The sequence below is a fragment of the Phodopus roborovskii genome, unplaced genomic scaffold, assembly GCF_943737965.1.
Source record: "Phodopus roborovskii unplaced genomic scaffold, PHOROB, whole genome shotgun sequence".
Classification (NCBI taxonomy): domain Eukaryota; kingdom Metazoa; phylum Chordata; class Mammalia; order Rodentia; family Cricetidae; genus Phodopus; species Phodopus roborovskii.
Window position 1 is genome coordinate 1003638 of NW_026126486.1, and position 12762 is coordinate 1016399.

Below are 12762 nucleotides of genomic sequence, written 5' to 3' on the forward strand. Positions count from 1 at the left end.
ATTGATCATACTGTGAATCATTTCATTTTCCATTACCACAAATGTCTCCTATCAGGGCTCCGCAATGACGCTCCTTTACGCAGTCTTGAGCATCTTGTCACTTTTAATCAGCTTTCAGTTTCAGTGTGGTTCAAAAATTAGAAAGCAGGCTCTTTGTGTCATTATTGCTTTTGTTTAAAAAAAAAAAAAAGTTTCCATCCAGGAAAGGTTATTACGCTTGGAATAAACACACATGAATCAAATTCAAACTAAATTCCTCCCTGACTCTAACCAATTTTAGCATTAGCTCTTATAATTTTTTTAGGTTTATTTTCATGGAAAGGCTGTGCATAATTATTGTTCATGCCCTCCCAAAACACTTACGTTACTAAAGTGCGAAATGTCTTCTAACACAAAGACAGATCTCTGGGAAGTAATTACAGAAATGCATTCAGGGGCAATAATTCTATATTAGCTGTCAGCAGCAGACATCCTCAGAAAGGCACTTGTTACCAAGGAATTATTTTTGTTGCTGTTGAAGGCATGGCAGGCAAGCCCAAACCAAAGACTGCATCTGACCGGAAACACAGGATCCCTCATCAAGGGTCAAATTAAGTTTAAATCATTACCTTGAAGCCCAGCAAACTCGTACCTGACTGTCTATTGTGGAGACGTTTTTGAGACGCACTCGAGCGCAACGTGGTCTTCCCTTTCGCAGCGTGGTGCAATTACCTTGAGTCTCAAAAGGATTCTGCCAGGAGCTTGTCACAATAGGGAAAGAGGAGGTGGCAGGGTGTCTATTAAATGCTAACTCATGTCACCAAACAGAATTTTCAAGAATTATAAATTGCCGAGCTGCCTCGCGGCTGACCCCCTCATGTTAAGAAGAGCCCAGAATATTATCAGGAAAGTGCAGGAATTTGCATCAAAGGCAGGAGAGGTCGCTCTATAGGGAGCCTGTAGGGATGCTGAGGAGACAGACCATGGACCAGTATTCAGTCCACAGAAAATATGGACAGCTACGCAACTCCAGCAGGGGTAAAGAAACACCCTAAAAAGGAAAGCAGTGAGGACAGGAGATGTCTGGCCGCTGTGTGAACATTGCTGCTAACTCTTGGCATGTCCAGGAGCCACAACTGTTTCCCTTTCTAAGCCTCCCTTTCCCTACCTCAAGGCTCTGTTGCAAATGTAAGTGAGCAAATGCCAGTGTACCTGTTCCTGTCCCAGGCTTGTTCTCCTACCTGCAAAATGCCAAGGCCTAATCTAGATGCCACAAGAAGCCAGCCAGGCCTCCAGGTGCTAGGAGGAAGTGTAGTAGAGAACAGAGGGTTTTCCCAGGCTTGAGGGGGTCCCCGTGTATCTCAGAGAATCTGCTTACAGTTACCCAGCCTCAGTTTCCCCATCTCTAAACAGGACACCTGAATCAGAGCAAAACCAAACATAGGCTTCCTAATCTGCTCACCCACCATTGGGCGCAAAGTGACAGGTCCTTGCTGAAGCAACTCTGCAGAGGCCCACCCACCCTGGCGTTGTCCCTCCCTAGCCATTCATGGAATCATCCCTTCCCACTACTTTCTATCTATGAGGTTCACATGGGGTCACCAAAACACAACCCAGGGACATATGCTCAAACTGTCCCGAGAGAAGAAATCACCTAAAATGAAGCCTAAAGCTGGAGGAAGACACTATCACCATGCCCTCAGACCCAATCATTCAGTACAAGGCATGTGCTAGAAAACCCATGCACTGGAGAGTTCATTGGGAGAACATAGCTGAGAAATTAAGAATGCAAATAAAATACTTCAATGTGTCCACAAGTGGAAGATGGATAAACTGTGGTATATTACTAGTAGAAGCCATGTAGCAATTAAAATTAATGAAACAAGGCTGCATGGATCACCATAGATCTTCTGAGCATACTCGGAGAGAAAACAAGTGGATAGCAAAAATTAAGCCATATTTATATGACTACACCAGCATAGCCTTGAAAACTCTGTGTACATGTCTGATATTCCAGCATTTATGCTGCTTTTTAAAGTGTGTCCAGCAATAACATTTAGTTGTATTTTACCCACATTTCATGAAGAGAGACAGGTACAGAAGTGATGGATGCCAAGCTCTGCAGGCAAATGAAGGGCCCTTCAGAGCTCTGCAGGTGAGGGACTAGGTGTGTTCCGAAGCTGAAGGTCTTTCCTGGATGGCCCTTATTCTCTTTCTTACATGTGAAATAGTTTGCTTAAATAAACACTACTGCTGAGCCGCTGAAGTTTTAAATGCTAAAATTTTTTTTAGAAGAATAAATGGTGGAAAAATTCGAGAATCACAGGGGAAGCACAGGATTTTAGATAGAATAGACCGGGGGGGGGGGACCGAACGACAGCCAACCCAGCCTACACCTGTGTACAACCCCAGGTCCTGCATGTGAAGGCCACACAGCACACTGACACAGCGGAGCCAGCGATGGCGTCCACACCCACAGATCCTACCCCACCCACTTCCTCCCTCTATACAGAGTAGTGCACATGGGCAAGGAAGGAGCAGATAACGTAGGGAATGAAATGGTACCAAACTATCAGGTTCTGCCAGGCCAGGAACCTGCCCCTGTCACTGTAGACTCCCCGGTGCCTCCAACAGTACCTAGCACATACACCATGCATTAATACTAATTCTCAAATGACTAAATGAACATAAAATATGATGAATTAAAGCCACTTTTGCCATTGCTTCAAGCAGATGGACAGCATCAAGTTAGTCATCTTTGTGTGTGTGTGTGTGTGTGTGTGTGTGTGTGAACACACTGGCCATATCAAAACATGTCAGACAACAACCTACAGGGGTCAGCTATCTTCCACTATACCAGTTCTGGGAACTGAAATCAGGGCATCAAGCTTTGGCAAGTGCTTTTACCCACTGAGCCATCTTGATGGCCCAAGTGAGTCATTTCCAAGTAAATGTAGATTCTGTACCTCTGCACTCTGGAAAGAAAGCTCCAGCCCTGACTTCTCACCAATTTTCTGCCCCTCCTGTGGGCAGGCTGTGCATGGAAAGCACCTTTGGAGAGATGAGAATGGAAACAGTCTAATGCAAGAAGGAGCCAGGCACTGCCTAAAACGCATCCTGGCCTCCTTCCACAATCACACATCGAATGGAGAAAATTACTCCAACCCACTCCACAGGAGCACATCCATGCCTGGCCAGCCAAAAGCAGCCGTTGCTAAGAAATCACACCGGGTGACGTCACATGACCACTTGCTACAGGCAAGATGCAGCCAGGGTCAGAGTTCAGAACAGTTTCTGCAAATCTTCCCAACAAAGCAGGAGAGGAAGCTTCATGACAGGCGCCCAGTGCAGCTGCACACCCTATCAAGTATGTGCTATTACAGATGTGGAGACAGGCCAGCACTAAAACCCCCCAAGAAACAGGTGCTTCTTCCATGCTGGGGTATTAGAAAGGCCAGCACTAAACCCCCCCCCCAACAAACAGGTGCTTCTTCCACGCTGGGGTATTTCCCAGGACATGAGGGTCTGAGCGCCACCAGGGTCGCCATCCTACACAGAAAGGAGTGAACATAAAAGTCCAGGCCACAGCAAAAGCCACATGATCTGCAGCTTCCCACACAGAGAGTTCAGTTTCCATAGTGTCCAGGTGCCACCAGCTGTTCGTATTGCATGAAAGAGAGTGGGTAGCAGTGAGTCTCTCCAGCCAGACCCTCAGGGGCATCCAGCAGCACTAAGACCCATAAAGAGCAAGTTCCAGGAGTGAGGTGTCAGCTACAATGGGCATAGGGACGCCCAACTGGGAGGACACAGCCCAGAAAGCCCTGCACTAACAGGTCTGCCCTCACTCCCAACAGATGTGCACACATGCACTGTGGCCCTTTCCAGGGAGCCCATCAGGCCAGCCTGTGCTCATATGCAGCTTTCTCTCCAGAACTGTTTCTATGTGTCTTTTTCCACCAAGAGGGGGTGGGGTTTGGCAGCAGGTTTCCTCTGATCCTGATCATAAAGACAATTATGACGGATGTCAAACATAACCAGCCATATAAAAAATAGCATAAATCACTGAAACCTCACCACCCAGAGGTTCGGTCCTGAGGCCCTGAGGCACAAAAATCTCACCCATGCTGTCCCAAATTTGAAGTCAGGAGCAGCAATCACTATACAGAATGAGAGGGTCCGCTTGATGATGATCCGTAACCTTCTACTTTGATCTACTCAGCCCTGCACGTTCTCACCTGGCCCGTGGCTTCTGGAAGCTGCCTTTAACGCTTTACCCAGAGCAAAGTCACGTGGGTCTGTGATGCAAGGCTAACCGAGTGCACGAGCAGCAATGGACTGGGGCATTGAGGTCTGTCTTCCAGGATAGGTTTCCTATTTTCCAAGAGGGTCCACCCAATGGCCTCTGAGCTAACGAAACTGTGCTACAGCCTCGGCTGAGGAGCACCTTCCTCAGCATTGCCTGGGGGGAAAGCAGCCAAAGTTGTCATCACTGTCCATCTCTCTGGACATCACTCTGATGTTCTGTGTGTGTGCCCATGCAAGCTTGTGTGTGCGTGTGCGCGCATGCGTGCACACGCACACACAAACACACCAAAGGTCCACGTGGGAGAAAGCAGGAAATTTTGAAGGGACAGGTCCCTTCAGACAAGACTATGCCCAGTAGTCCCAGAATCCATTCTATGTTACTCACGTGTACTCATGTGCACACCTCTGAGCACACACCACATTGTACTTCAGGAAGTCATTATGGGCCTCATCTTCACACCCGGAGATTCCAGTAAAATTTAGCAATTTCCAATTCAGGAATCCTGGCTATAACATCATGAAGCACAAAACAAGGACACTTGCCAGGTTTTGTAACCACCTAACCATGGAAACAAGTCACTCCTGGACTCCAGGGGTCAAGCCAGGAGGGTCCTGGGAAGCCTCCACATTCCTCTGTCCCAGAAACTCAGATAGGAGGGGAGGTCAAATGCTGTGACTTGGACTTCCCTTAGAGACACCTCCCTTCCTCGAAGCCAGCTGCTGGCCCATGCTGAGTCACAGAGAACCTGGTGGTCAGGCAGGAGTCCTAGGCCAGCACCACAACCTCATCCAGAGGAGAGACGCAGACATGAAGATGTCATATCTTATGCCCTACAACTGCCAGGGACTGTCCTCGGATCTGAGGGAAAAAGACTAGTGATCCAATCACCCTCTAGTGGGGAAGGACGGTGGCAGACACGGTGACAAGAGAAACGTAGAAGGTGGCCAGCACCGGGAAGGAGACTAGAGATTAAGGCACAGGGTCTGCAGAGGCAACCTCGTAGGTAGTAGCAATGACCTCACTGAGGGGATGAGGACAGAGTTCAGAGAGGGGACTATGTGTCCACAACCAGAGTGGGGAGAGGGAGCTCTGCAACACAGAAATGTCACCAGATCCTGGATTCGAAAGCTGGGAGAACCATCTCCTTGAGATGGAGCTCAGAACTGCTATACCTGTACCCAAACGTGCATATACTCTAGGCTTCAGGTGGGTCAGGGGTGACCATTTGACATCATTGAGCATGACCCAGTCTTACTGCTAAGCACTTCAGTACCACAGAGCCACAGGTATGGAGACACATCCAGTTTTAAACACAAGTCAGGCCTGGGTCCCAGGTCCTACCATGAACAGTGGAAAAGAGTTCTCATGTCTCAAAGATTAAATTTTACTTGGAACCCTCCAGGTTAGTAAGTCTCAAGATCAACACAGCACCTCTGCTTCCCAGAGGGGGGGATACCATCAGTCTGGATAGCTCCATTGTGCTGAATCCTAGCCCCAGAGGAAAGAACAGCAAAGATGCCCCTGGAGCCAGAGCGAGCAGACATCAGGGCTGAGTCTCACAGTGGAGATTGCAAACGAAGAGAGAGAGTATCTCACCTCAGGACCTCAGCCCCACCTCCCAGACTCCCTCCTAAAGCAAGGCCCTAGAGGAGAAAGCTGAACTGGAAGGCAACATGCCACCCCAACCCAGGCAGCCACATAACTGGGAAGAAGGTATTTGAGACAGGTAGCCTGGTGCAGCTGGCTTCCACAGAGTCTAGCTTGCAAATGAACCCCTGGGGGGTTGCATTGGTTTATGTCTACCTGCCCAGATCCAGTGGGCCTAACAGCTCTCAGGTGAGAAGGAATGTCAGAACTGGTCTCCTGTAGCTACTTGAGCCCCATCAAGGAATTCTGGCCTAGGAGTTTGCCCACAGTTTGTCCTTTGGACAAGGAAGAACAGGTCAGAAGGAGGCACATGGAAAGGCAGGCTGTTCTGGAAGGTCATGGTGCCATAAAGAAAGTAAGGAACTTAGCCTGGCGTGGCGGTGCACACCTTTAATCTCAGCACTTGTGAGGCAGAGGCAGGTGCACCTTTGTGAGTTCAAGGCCAGCCTGGTCTACAGAGTGAGTCCCAGGAAAGCCAGAGTTATTACACAGAGAAACCCTGTCTTTAAAAAAAAAAAAGTGGAGGAAGGGGATGTGAGGAGAAGAGATGGGGAAGAGAGGGGAGGAGAGGGGAGGAGCCTATGGACTCATCATCATAAAGACTGAGACATAGGTTTACCTGAGACAGCTAGACAAGGTCTATGTTGCACTAGGTTACTTAACCTCTCTCTTAACCACAGTTTCTTCCCTAACATGGGGGGGGGTCCCCATAGGTTGTGACAGAGAGCCTGCAGCACGTACCTCAAGGATCCATTGAGTATCAGGCGTTGCCTAGCCAGAGGATGCTGAAGTTGACAGCACCAAGAAGCACAGCAGTCAGGGACCAAGGAGGTGGTGAGCAAGGGCCCCAAACAATGGGCAAGACAGTGACAGCAGGCGAGGAGGGAGCTGGGCCTCTCTAAGAAGGGGGCGTTTGGGGCAACATTAAAATGGCACAAAGGGCCAGGCATAAAAAGGTGGAGGAAAGGTATGCTAGGTAAAACACACCGCTCACGCAAAGGCCCTAAAGCCTCCATTGTTCATAAGGCAGTGAGTCTCCCATCCCCAGAGAGATCCACCAGGGCTTGGCAGAACGTGTGCTGGGGACCCTAAGTACTAGGAAAGGTTTAGATAAGCCAAGGTTTCTAAGACTCTCCCAGTTCCAAAGCTGATGCACCTACCCTCTGCCTGGTACCCAGAGCTGGGCGACAGCTGGTACCTGCTGCTGTAGCTGCCAGTCACTACCAAATGCACAAAGCACAGCCTCTTACGTGGAAGTGTAACCATGTTTCAGGGAGCGGTATAAGAAGGAAAGAAGAAAGTTTTCGTGGATATTGTGTATGGAATTCCAGGGAGAATGGCTCCCCCACCATTCCTACATGCCCACCACCCCGGGCTCCCTGGGTGGGCACTTCCTGTAAACACTGGTACTTGGCCTGTGAGGGTCTACTTCTTTTGTGCTAATTTCTAACTGGGGTTTCAGATAATTGTTCCTACAACATTCCTTACTCAGCCCTCCAGTGTTCCGTCTTCTTCCGTGGTGACTGCATGTGCCCCCTCCTCTTTAGTAGGAGAAGAAGGGGGGGTGAAAAAACATCTAGAAGAGGTGGCTGGAAGCAATCATGTCCTATCCCCACATCAATCTTCATAACTACGGAGTCAAAATTCAAGAGGCGGCAACAGGAGGAGTCTTGTCCCCAAGATGTCAGGCAGATGATAGGGTCAGGAAAAGTCAGTCCAGCCCTCAGAAGACCCTCCCTCCCCAGGAGTTCAGCACTCCTGCAGACCACCCTCTCCTCCCGCCAGCCCTGTCCCTTGCTAATCTTTCTCTAATTTGCCTGACTGCTTCTGTCTTCCTCCAAGCCACCGTAATTGGAAAATCTTCAGTTCACACGCAAAGTCACAAAGTCACTCTCTGCTCGCGTAGGACACCTATGGAGGGTGGAACCACATTCTCCATCATCATTCTTGCCAGACAGGGCTAATAATGACCCTCTTTTGCTAATGAAAAAAACACACGTGTACGCATCATGGCTGCTGTAATTAAGCCTGTGACGAGTTGAATTGGAGGGGAATTAGATTTATTGACGTGCCGTTCTGCTGCTGATGAAGGACTTGCTATTAGGGAGACTCCTCATTAACCCTCATTTTGAGGGCACACTCCTTTGCGCTCCCCTCCCTCTATGTCCCCTTCATAAATTTGCTAGTTGGTTAAAATGCCATCCTCGGGGCTGGGTTTTCTTCTGCAACTCCTAATTCTCAAGCCACATCACCTAGATGCTGACGTCAGAGTGATACAGCTCTGGATGCCTTTGCATGGATGCGTTAGCCCAGTGCTGGGGAGAGGGGTGGGGTGCTGTTCTAGGCGCTTGATGAATCATAGTAGTGTGGGGGCCCTCCCTGTCTCCAGGGCCAACCTAGATAGAGGTAGAAGAATAAGTGAGTGAATGAGTGGTTAGCTGAGGCAGAGATAATGAGAGGGAGCCACACTGGAAGAAACAGACTAAGCAGATACAAATGCATAGCTTCAGCAAGAGTAGCTGCAGCCACAGAGGAGACAGGGCATCAACGGCCAGGGTGGCTGACTATTCCCTAGACACACAGAGAGAGGAGGTTAAAAGCCCCATGCTCTGGATTTTGTCCAAATCCTAGAGGTGGTCTGTATTGAGAGGTGTCCTATCCCCATGGATCTTAGAGGTCATGAATGCATAGTACAAATTTAATGGCAGGCAGGTTTGTTTCTGAAGAAGGGTAGTGTCATTTCATTAAATATACAAATGGACACTGGGACACTTTGCAGTTTCCAGAAATGCTAGACTGTGACAAAACACACATATTAGAGTTAAGGCAGCATGGTAATCAAGGGATAAGCCTTGAAGAACAGTCCCTGCCAGAGAGAATCAGCCCACCTCCCTTGAGTCCTGCAAGTGGCCCAGGCAAGGAACACCAGACCAGCATAGATGACTACTCATCTCCTGGCTCCGAGGGCCTCTGCCTGCCCATCCCTTAAGCTGGGACCCAGTGAAGCTTCAAGTTAAAAGGGCCATTGCTACCCTGGACAGTGACTCTCCACAGCACCTTCCTGAAAGCTATGCAGAGCTGGCAGGGGAGGATGTGGGTGCCACAGTCCCCACCTCTCAGGGCACATTGGGCAAGGGGGCTGGGATAATAGGGATGTACCCATATGAGCTGATACCAAGTTCATAGCGAGGGGATGTAGGAGCGTCGGAAGCAGATAAAGGGATGGATGCCAACAAAGATCCCACCAAGGTTCTCTGTTGGCATAATTGTCTGAGGGTTTTTTTTCCTAAAGCAGAGAACTTTTAAAAGCCCAAGTCCTTCCAGAAACAGATGCCCTTCTAACCAGAGCTCACCTCTGGGCTCCAGAGCACACAAGAGAGAAATATAATGTAGGCGACCCAACAGCTGAAGATCAGTATTTGTATGTAGGTATCTGGCTTTACTTATAAATTACTTGATGCATAATGGCCTGGTTTTTCGTTTTGTTTTTCTCTTCTTTTCCATTAGACTATGTAACATTGGGACCGAATCCAATGCCTCCATCTATTCCATGCCAAAGACAAAACTCAGGCTTTCAACACATGCTTATTAATAAACACAGTCAAAGGCTTCCACTCACATTCTTGTTGCATTTCAGTGTTAGGCTGGGCTCAACTTCATTACTGGCTTTGTTTAACCTGCTGTACTACAAATTTCCCACACAAAGTCATCAGTTCATATGATGGCTACCACCTTCCTCCCAGAGCAAGTGAATGAGGAGACCAGGCCCTTGCTGCTGACAAAATGATGGCTTTGCCAAGTACCCACAGAAAAGATATTCTGGACACAAGAGGGAGAGCATGCAGCTCATGCCAGAGTTCAGGACTATACCATTACACACAAGTTTAAAGTCAGAGTCAATCCTCTCCTATGCAACCCACCTGTCCATAACAACAAAATATTTATTTAGGGCTCTTGAGAAGTCAAACCCAGCCAGACATGTAGCCAGCTACTTCCAAGTGCCCACCTTGGGTAGAGCACCAAGGTCAATGCAGCAGGGGAAAGAGCTGCCCCTGCTCTTGACCCCATGCCATCCTGTTCTATCAAGGAAGCTGGAAGATGATATTTGTGCAACATGCGGGCACCCCAACAGTCAACCCGGGTTTGCCTACCATAGAGATACCATATCAAGGATCCACAGCAGGCGTGGTGGTAAGCACAAAGACGGATTTTCTCTTACACACAAAGGAGAGCAACTAGTCAAAGACAGGACAATGGACAAAGCTCTCCTCTCCACAGGCTGATCTCTCCCTCACAGCCAGTGCCAGACCCTTCCCTGCACACACTTGCTCTACTGGGACTGTGGTAACCTGTTCGGGATAGTGGTATCTTTTCCATGGACATCTATAAAAGCTCTGCTTTCTTTAGCCACCCGCCAAATGAGTGAGCTACGTGGTGGTCACATGCTGACCTACCTTCACCTACCAGTAATGGGAATTGGCCTATCCAGGGTCCTTGCTACCAGGAGTATCCAAGTGTACTCTAACAGTGTCTGTAATAACCATCTGTAAGGGTTATCTTCACTGTCAATCGGACAAACTTTGGGATCCCAGGAGACCCAGGTTTGAGTGTGTCTGTAGGACATCCCTAAAGGTATTTAAATGAGGTGGAAAGAGCCACCCTGAACTCGAGCACCACTGTCCCATGGGGTATCAGACTGGATGAAAACAGAAAAGGGAAGAAGCCAGTTCGCCTCTCTCTGCAGCCTGACTATGCACAAAATGAGACTAGCTCCCTCATGTTCCAGCCACCCTGGCTTCACTGCCATCATGGACTCTGTCCTCAAGCAGGGAACAAACTAAACCCTTAAGTAGCCCCTTATAAGCATGTGGTCACAACGGTGAGAAAAATAATACACCACCCTTGAAAAATGTTCTTACCTCATACTTCTTAATGACGATAATCCAAGAGTCATATACCAAGATGACAGACTTAAGAGAAAAAAAAAAAAAAAAAGATGGCCACAGTGGTCACTTCTGGGAGAAGAGGGGCTACAGCTGTAATAGGAATTGGAGGCAGGAGACAAAGCTGTTTCTAGATTTGAGAGGTGGTTTCGGTAATATCTTCTAAAACAGTCACTAAACTATTTGTGACATTTTGATGTGTGCTACATTTTTCAATAAAAGTTTGTTAATTGTCAGGCAGGCATGGTGGTGTACACCTTTAATCCCAGCACTAGGGAGGCAGAGGAAGGCAAATCTCTGGGTTCAAGGCCAGCCTGGTCTATAGAGAAAAATCCAGGACAGCCATGGCTACACAGAGAAACTCTGTCTCAAAAAAAAAAAAAAAAAAATTATAAAAGGGACACTTGTCATGCCTTTTGCGTGAAGGTAATGCAAGACAAGGTGCAGGAACTGGCTGGGAGGTGACAGAAAGTCCAGGGTCAACTCACCAACCAGACATTGTGATAAAATGGAAGGTGCTACGGTAGCATGGCAGGCTCACCACCATCTATGATCCATAACGTGCTAGGGCAAGGGTGCACTTTACAGGGCAAAGGCAGCTCTGTCCTGCTGTGTGCAGGATCTAGATGGTCGGTCCGGGCTTGCCTTAAAGTGGCGATCTTCTTGCCTCTGCCTCCCAAATGCTGGGGTTATGAGCAAAGGCTGTTTTAAGCAGTTGCCCTTTGGCAAGTGTCACAAGCTGAGCCTTCCTGCCTTTATCATTGTGTCCTTTTGGAGTTCAAATGCTCAAACTCAAGAAGCGCTGCATTTGGAAGAGGCTGAGGCCTGACATGGCAAGTGAAAAGCCTCTCCAAAATAGCGAGCTGGGAGCAATGAGAGATACCTGCAACAGTGTACATGAGGAGTACCGCACCCAGCATTCCTCCCTTTCCCACCTCTCCTAGCTAAGTGGCTAGCTCCAAAGAACATCCATCTTTGCACGCTTGTGCTTGCGTGCATGCATGCACATGCACACACAAAGGACCATCTTTCAGAGAAGGCTTAACAAGGGAACAAATCTGTGTCCACTGAGCCAGGGCTAAGCCCCAAACAGCAGAAGATAGGCTAAAGCCACACTTCCAGAGAGGCCTGCAAATAGTATGGCCTCCGTGACCCGGGCGGAAGTATGTGGGCTCCATCGAGTCATAAACCCAGACAACTTCATTGCCCTGTGCCCTCCTCCATTCCTACTGTAAGTCCCTACACAAATGATCACATGCCAGGTCCTATGAGGCTGCAAAGACACTGTGGACTTTGGGCAGAGCCTGCTCTGTGACACTGTAGGGCTAAAAGGCAAGACTGACAAGTAAGAGAGCTATGGATGGCAGGGCTCAGGCAATTTAGGGGAGGACCAACCAGGAGGAAGACAGTTCTGCCTCTGCTCTAGAACAACTTCCCAGACCCCGAAGCTCTAGCTTTGCTTTACTAATGTAACCACGGGGAACCAAGGGTTGGTGGCTGCCCCACACTGCTGTCACCTAGGGCCTAAGGACACAGCCTCTCTCCCTTGAGCACTACCTGTGTGGAACCTTCAGTCCCCTATCTTTAGCCCCAACCTGAGAACCAACTGGACCATCAGCACCAAACTGGTCTCAGGATACTTAACAATTTCAGGGAAATGAATGGAGAATGGGAAGGAGTACACACCCACCAAGGCGCTGCAGCAGTGATGCTTGCTTTCCTGAGCATCTCTTTGCTCCCCATTCCCACTGAGTGTAACTCATAAATCCTAAACGGGTGACGGGACATGTTCACCTAAGTGTGCACACAAATCAACTGTAGGACATTCCGTCCTTGGCACGGTCCCATGTGTTCCCCAAGGCAGTCTTGCTCACCTCGGTCACAGAT

The 12762-nt window shown here is 48.7% G+C and overlaps 1 protein-coding gene across 1 annotated transcript in view; it reads right to left on the minus strand.

The window, feature by feature from the left end:
• Znf423 (zinc finger protein 423) overlaps positions 1-12762 on the minus strand; it is a 292447-nt gene that overhangs the window by 207913 nt on the left and 71772 nt on the right. The gene's annotated exons all lie outside the window — the stretch shown is intronic.